Source organism: Embiotoca jacksoni, unplaced genomic scaffold (assembly GCF_022577435.1).
Source record: "Embiotoca jacksoni isolate LCO1_2020_lvr unplaced genomic scaffold, fEmbJac1.0.p SCAF_2, whole genome shotgun sequence".
In the NCBI taxonomy this organism is placed as follows: domain Eukaryota; kingdom Metazoa; phylum Chordata; class Actinopteri; family Embiotocidae; genus Embiotoca; species Embiotoca jacksoni.
This window is the reverse complement of record NW_027185340.1, coordinates 23,254,867-23,262,366: the sequence shown is the minus strand read 5'-3', so window position 1 is coordinate 23,262,366 and position 7,500 is coordinate 23,254,867. Positions and strand designations below refer to the sequence as shown.

The 7,500-nt window shown below is 45.4% G+C and overlaps 2 long non-coding RNA genes across 2 annotated transcripts in view; both read right to left on the bottom strand.

Moving 5' to 3' along the window:
* Nucleotides 1-4,070, bottom strand: part of LOC138201532 (uncharacterized) — an 8,690-nt gene extending 4,620 nt beyond the window's left edge. Inside the window, exon 1 of the long non-coding RNA XR_011178494.1 lies at nucleotides 3,015-4,070. This is a non-coding gene — a long non-coding RNA (uncharacterized lncRNA). The remainder of the gene's footprint in view (nucleotides 1-3,014) is intronic.
* LOC138201531 (uncharacterized) overlaps nucleotides 1-7,500 on the bottom strand; it is a 44,137-nt gene that overhangs the window by 25,252 nt on the left and 11,385 nt on the right. The gene's annotated exons all lie outside the window — the stretch shown is intronic.

Sequence of the window (7,500 nt, the reverse complement as noted above, 5' to 3'; positions counted from 1 at the left end):
TGAAGTTATGCCGCTAAGCTTTTAACTCTACGATCTGCCTGTGAATGACAGACTTGTGTGAGTGACTTGTTGCTGGATAAACGAAGACGAGTCATGCGAAAAGGAAAGCAGGGAAAAGAAAAGAAGGAATGAGTCGAGTCATAGTTGGGATTATTCTACAGCTGCTTAACCCAGTTTTAGTTACATAACTGTCAGTGTTGGAATAACTATGGTATGTCACAACGTCTTACTTCCTGAAACCAGCCTGTACGTGCGTGCGCTTCTGTTACGGCAAAGAATGTGGTTCAAACTAAACCCTGCCACTGATGATGACTTACGGCTTCACTCACTTCAACCACCTTTCCATATGTAGTCAATAAGACATGAGTGGTAGCGAGGAAATGTGTCCGGTTCCTTGTAATTGATTCTGATGGACACCACATGCTCCACTCAAACTCCCTCAGTGTGATCAACACTTACATTTCATTTGATCATGAACTAATCAGGTCATAATCATTTGTATGATCAAGTGTTTTGAAACAAATACAAATTGCATTTATCATAGCAGAGACGGAGGACACCTGTCCAGTGAGACATCCGACACCATCACTTTCTTAAAGACTCTTTCACTACATAACAAAACCAACAAAGTAAAATCAACCCCGCAAACGTAACAGGGCCAGTTCCAACATCTGAACGATGTGTAACATTGACAGAAGATATATCCCTACCACTTCATTGAGCCACATTTTTCTGCATGTTTATATTTAGTTTTGAATTTTTTTTTTATTTCAGTGGGGTAATTAGTAAGGAAAAGTCATGTAATTAAACTGCTTTAAGTTGCTGTCCATCAATGCATCCATCAATGCATTGAATTTATTATCTGCTGAAATAAGACTTGAATTCTCATAAATTCCATATTGTTATGTTCTTTGTCAACATTTTAAATAAAGATTCAATGTAATGCCGGTAACTTTTGACGAATGGCATATTTGACCTAGAAGCTGCAGGAGCGTGTTCGGCCTGCTGAGCTGCTTCCTTCCAAGTAGAACAGGCAAGGGTTCACTCCGTAGGCAGAGCGATAAGGCAAAGGGCAGATTCCATGCTAATCTCCACCCAGGAATTTAATCTTCCTCATCAAGATACCTGCGATGCATCTAGCCGCCAATCTTCCCCGCTATCACCCTTTCACACCGGAAATGCTGCCGTGATAAGCGCTGATGGATCCTTGCGCTCCAACGTGACAATTCCTTATCACCACTCCTCGGTCTCGTTCACTAGATCTCTCTCTATCACACTTCCTGGTCCCATAAACTTACAGAGTGGGACACAGTTGTGATGGAGTGACACTGGGGCAGACAGTGTTCGGGGGGAAGTTAAGGAGCTGCAGTAATCTTTGGTGGAGATCGAGGAGTGGCTAACAATGTGTTGCAGCAAAACAAAGAGACAGAGCAGGGGTGTATGCATGTAGGCTGGGATGCTGGCAGGCACTAACAGGGTGATGGTGGGTATGGTCTTTCTATGACCATACAGACACACACACACACACACACTTTGGTGACCACTTTTCCTGTTTTTTAAGAAGAAGCTGTTCAATATCTGACTCACAGTGTTGCTTCCTTTGAATCTAAATTGAAATATAAACACATAAGTGGCTGCAGAAGAAAGTTATTTCTCAAGTTTATCCAAGTGATTCAAGAAGGAGCGTTATCATGTGTTACCGCGGGAGATCTGCCCTCTTATTACATGACAAGTGAGTAAGAGTAATCATGCTTGGCCAGAACGCCGTCTTAGTCAGAGAGAGTGGGAGATGATTTGAAGAACAACAGCTGGGCCGAGAGCCACGACTTTTAAAAATGCACAGCTTTCAGACACACACACCCCACTGTTCAGCTTGTGACTAAGACTGCTTGGGCAAACACATGTCACCCAGAACCACTCGCACTGATTCACACAACTCCTCGAACACTTACTGTCTCAGAAGCACACACACACACACACACACACACACACACACACACACACACACACACACACACACACACTCACACACACACACACACACACACACACACACACACACACACACACACACACACACACACACACACTCACACACACAAACAATATAAACATGCAGCAGCATTTTTATAGGTGGTCACGAAGAGAGACGGAGGCGACAGGGTGGAACAAATCTCAACATCGAGTCCCGGCTTTCTGGAGTCATGAATCGTCACTGTCCATCCAGCCAATCACATCAGCCGCCTGCCATGTCCATTCACAAAGAAACCACAAGACGCTGTCCATGCTGTACGATAATGAATCTCCACCTCTTTACCCCCACCCCCACCTCCACCCATACGCTCAGTTCATTCATGCCCTCTGCTGCTGAGCAGGAGTGGACTGTGCTATCTGTATCAAATGCAGGGGGTGGAGGTGTGTGTGTGTGTGTGGGGGGGGGGGGGGGCTGGACCCACAGCGTGACTGAGACATAGAGAGGAAGTGGAGCCTCTGAATGAAAAAATTTTTTAAAATGGCCTACTAACCACACAGACCTATTTTAGTCACATGGCTACTCTTCACATCAGTTGTCATTAAGCCTGTCAGAGGAGACTATGTCTGGTGTATCACAACTACACACCAGACGGTAGGCTTCATTTCTGATCCTGGTCACAGTACTGTACGTCAGAGACAGTGAATCAGCTCTCCTGTAATGTGATCACTCCGCCACAAATCACCATTCAGACTCAGAGCAACTTGTGACAGTGACAGGCTGAAGGTGATCGTTCACCAGCTAAAAAAAACAGTCATGAGACTCAGAGCACATTCAGCCATATCATCTATTTTTCACAACTTTGGTCTCTATCTGAGTTTGCTGACAGTCTACAGACCGGCACTGAGAGCCTCCTGTTCTTCCTCTCAGCCTATTAAAGGTCTGGGAGCAGTTTCTCAACCTTAACTTGTAACATATGATATCCATCAACAGCAGCAACTCCACTTTCTTTCCTTTTTTTTCCCCTTCTTATTTTACTTACCCGTCTGGGTGAGAGTAGTGTTTCCTCCCGGCGCTGAGTTTGGAATGAGGGAACCCCCCCTTTCACCTCCAGTTTCTTTTTCTCTGGTGTCTTTCAGATTGTCCTCTGTTTCTGCGTGTCCTTTGCTTCAAAGAGGGATTGCCGGCTCCCCTTCACTTTAACTTTGCTTGGTCCAACAGAAAGTGAAGCAGAAAGAGCGGGAGAGAGACACTATTGGGTAACAACTTCTCACCCACGTCACTGTCCACGGCTGTGAGGGCAAGTCACACAAAACTCTCCACTGCTCAACTCCTAAAAGACTTCATCCTTACATGTCTCCTCATCTTTTGCCCTGACTTCTTTCCTCCTCCCGTTGCATTCTTCTGAGTGTAATCAGTAACAGGCTTAAAGTGACAGCGGCAGCACTACACAACCGGCTTACTCTCTCCCACAAACACACATTTTCTCACACAACCACACACACACACACACACACACACACACACACACACACACACACACACACACACACACACACACACACACACACACACAGACAGTTTGTGAGGCTCCCTCTGGGCTAAAGGTGCTTTCCCAGAGCTCTGGAGACACTACAGCCGTTAAACTCCCTAGAATCCCCGCCAAAGTTGCACTATCACATGTTTCACAGCAGTCTCCCCCTCGTCTCTCTCTTTCTCTCTCACTCTTCGCACCCCCCACCTCCCCCCCACCCCACCCCCTCTCTCTCTCTTTCTCCCTCAGTCCCTGACTGACACTGTCGGACATACTCTCTCACACACACTCACAGGACCGATTGCTGCGCTCTCTTATAGTGACTCTTAGAGGGGGCTGTGCCTATTTCAGAGGAGGGCAGTGTCCTGTTACACAGCTCTCAATTGAGGTTAGAGAGAGGACATCCATTCAGAAAAAAAGAGAGGAGGGAAGAAGGACAGGGAGAGGGAGGAGGAAAAAGTAAGACCAGCCTCTGCTTCTCTTGCTCTCTGAATGTGTGTGCCCGGGGTCTTCAAAAGCAGGAAACTCCCCTGCCACAAAGCTGGGGCGTCTTTAATAAGGGAAAGGAGGCAAGGATATAACCCCCCCCCCCCCCCCCCCCCCCCCCCCACACACACACACCCTCCCCACTGAAAACACACACAGCGTCTGCAGTAGAGGGGTCTTTATGACTTCCAGCCTCATTGGCAGTATACTCTCCACCCATACACACACACACACACACACACACACACACACACACACACACACACACACACACACACACACACATAAACAAATACTATATGTGCATCCTGTCTCAGCTGCTTCAGAGATTTATATAGATAATATTCTGGTGGAATTTTTGAATACAAAAAAAAAAAAAAAAAAAAAAGGGCAGCTGATTGTGACCACAAAGAGAAAGTACCAGAGTTTACAAGATTGGAGGGGCCCAACAACAAGCAGGTTAATGTGTGATAACCACAGCCACTGAAAAGAAAGAACCTGAGTTCACAATTAAAGATCAGTGGCAGTATCAAGATGGTACTGAAAGCAACAAGGTCCCCCTCACTGGAAGCTCCTCACCTCCAATCCTGACCTCAGACTGCCCTTGTCCTCGGTTCATCACCCTGCTCTCCACCTCCCTTCATGGATCCCAGTTCTCACCTACATCCTGCTATTTTACCCGACTTCTATTCTTTGCCACTCCATCTATGTCAACCACACCTATGGGCTGTCCCCACCCTTCTCCGCCCCTCCTGTCCTCCTCCCTGCTGCTGTATGTGGGGCTGGGGTTTTCAAACAGGAGTCTCCAATTTAAGAAACTGCATAGCTGGTTTGTTACTCACAGGAACCCATGTGACTCACCAAAGGCCATGCTGCACCCACGCCACCGTTACACATATTGTGGTGCGCAAACGTGCACACACGTGCTCACACGTGCTCACACACAGAGGTTTTAATGGAGCTGTACAACTGCCTTCATCAGGCTCCATTCATGACTATTTAAATAATCTCAGTGAGTCACATAACAAGCAGGGTGAAGTAATATTTGAACTATATACACACATTTCTAATCAGCATTGTCACCCCTACGGGATCAAACTCTCAGGTCAAAGGTTCCCAACCGTTTTGCTTCTTTGTAAAGATGTTCTTTATTATATGAAGCAACTTGTGAACCGTTGCAATACTGTGAGAAGCCTCAGTCCTCTGGTTGTATAATTTGAGTTTTTGAGGTAAAACTATATTGTGTTTTGAATACAAGTAGCTACGAAAGGTTTCTCACCTCAACCTGCTGTCTGAGTTCACCATCTCATCCTCGCGCAGCTGTGGCTACCTCACCTGGATCTTCTGTTTGGAACAAAAAAATATGTCCTTCTCTATGAATTGAAGATGTTTTAAAGGCAGTAAGTGGAGGGCAGGTCTTTAAAGTGGAAAAAAAAGTAAATATGAGCATTTACAATTTCAAGGCAAGTGAGCAACTCTGATGAGGATGAAACTCAAATAACTGAAGGCTTCAGGGAAGATCTTACATCCACACTGAGATTGTTTTATCAGCTGTTTTTCATACTTTATTAGTGTGAACTTGTATTTCTAATCTTGTTCATCATTTTATTTATATCCAGGCAATGATTTTGGACTACAAGGGCAGCAGTTTTTTCATCAAAGTGGTCAAGGTACTGCATATAGCTGTGTCTGTTACATGCGTGGGTGTGGGTGAATCACAGACAGTGGTGTGTGAATGGCTTTCTGTGTGTTCTTCATTGTGTTCACCGGGTGCCGTCGAGCTCCGGCAGCAGGCTGGGCTCAAGCAGGGATGACTCAGGGTGAACGCAGTTAAATGACTCCAGACCTGCCGACAAATGGCAGCGTGAACCTGCAGGAGTCACTGACAGGGTTTGTATAGCGGCACTTTCCTCTGGTCTGACTGGCTACACACTCACCTCTGCTTGTTTTGTTTTTTTAAATCTTCATTTTATTTCAAAATGTTCTGAAAGCAAATTACCGTTCTGTGTGGCGCAGTTTCAGTACAATAATTTAATTTGCTGTTTGCTGCCAAAAGCAGATATCTGACAGATTATTCTTGATTTTATTATTGAGATACTCTGCCAGCCTCAGACAATGAGTCACTGGGAGAGAAAGGATTTTTTTTTTCTTACAAAGTGGGCAATTTCAAATTCAAATTCAAACCAGAAAATTTCATTCACATTGTAGCTATTTGATTTTTATAGAATTAAGAGAATTACGCCTCAACTGTAAATCTGCTATTGTAGAAACAAAAAAAATCTCTGTAGGATTTTATATGATTCAAGAGGAAGTCAGTTGTTAAACGACTGAATTCACTGTTGAAACTCAAAAACTGCGATGTTCATATTAAGTGAGCCTCTGTTTGACATTAAAGGTTCGTACTTAAGTTGGTCCTAAAGCGTAAAGTTTCACAGTAACTAAGAGGTTTGCCATTTTAGAATGTGACTCAGTCTATTGTGGGCACAAGCTGAACACCGCCTACTCGCTTTCTCTGGGCGGATACAAGGGCGGAGATATGTTTCAACACACGCACGGCACAGGCGGGGGCCTTTCCTCTTGTAGGCTCACACACACACACACACACACACGCACACGCACACGCACACACACACTCTCACACACTCTCACACACACACACACACACACACACACGCACACGCACACGCACACACACACTCTCACACACACACACACACACACACACACACACACACACACAATGGAGATTGCAGTGGAAAGGAAGCTGGGGATTCCTGAGATTCCTGTGGACAAAAAGGTGTGAACTCAGGCAGCCGAGCAGCCTGGGAATTCTGCTGGGTCGGCTTAAGAGGCAGTTTAATGGCTGACCAGAGTTACTGGTGATCCACACAGAGAGATAAAAAAAAAAAGAGATGGAGAGATAAAGGCAGAGAATTCAAACAACAGGAGAAACGAGGATGGCGGGAGAACAAGAGACAATAAAACATTAGGGGCTGTATTTTTAAATGTAATTTATGCCAGTTCTCAGTTATCAGTACGCATTTTTTTAAGTAACGCTGAATGTGAAACTGAAAGTTTTTCCAGAGAAATTGTCACAAAAGAGAAGAAGATACATATGTAACTTGTTCCCCTTTAGTGTGTTTTAAATGGTGTGCACGAAGGTAAGAAAGGTCTCTCTTAAACTACTGTCTCTGCTGCACTGCTGTTTCATTATTTCTACTCAAGAATGCTTGATGGGAGAGGAGAGGTGATGGGAGAGGAGAGATGATGGGAGAGGAGAGGATGGGAGAGGAGAGAGGGTGGGAGAGGAGAGGATGGGAGAGGAGAGAGGGTGGGAGAGGAGAGATGGTGGGAGAGGAGAGAGGGTGGGAGAGGAGAGGAGAGATGATGGGAGAGGAGAGATGATGGGAGAGGAGAGATGATGGGAGAGGAGAGATGATGGGAGAGGAGAGATGATGGGAGAGGAGAGAGGGTGGGAGAGGAGAGATGGTGGGAGAGGAGAGATGAT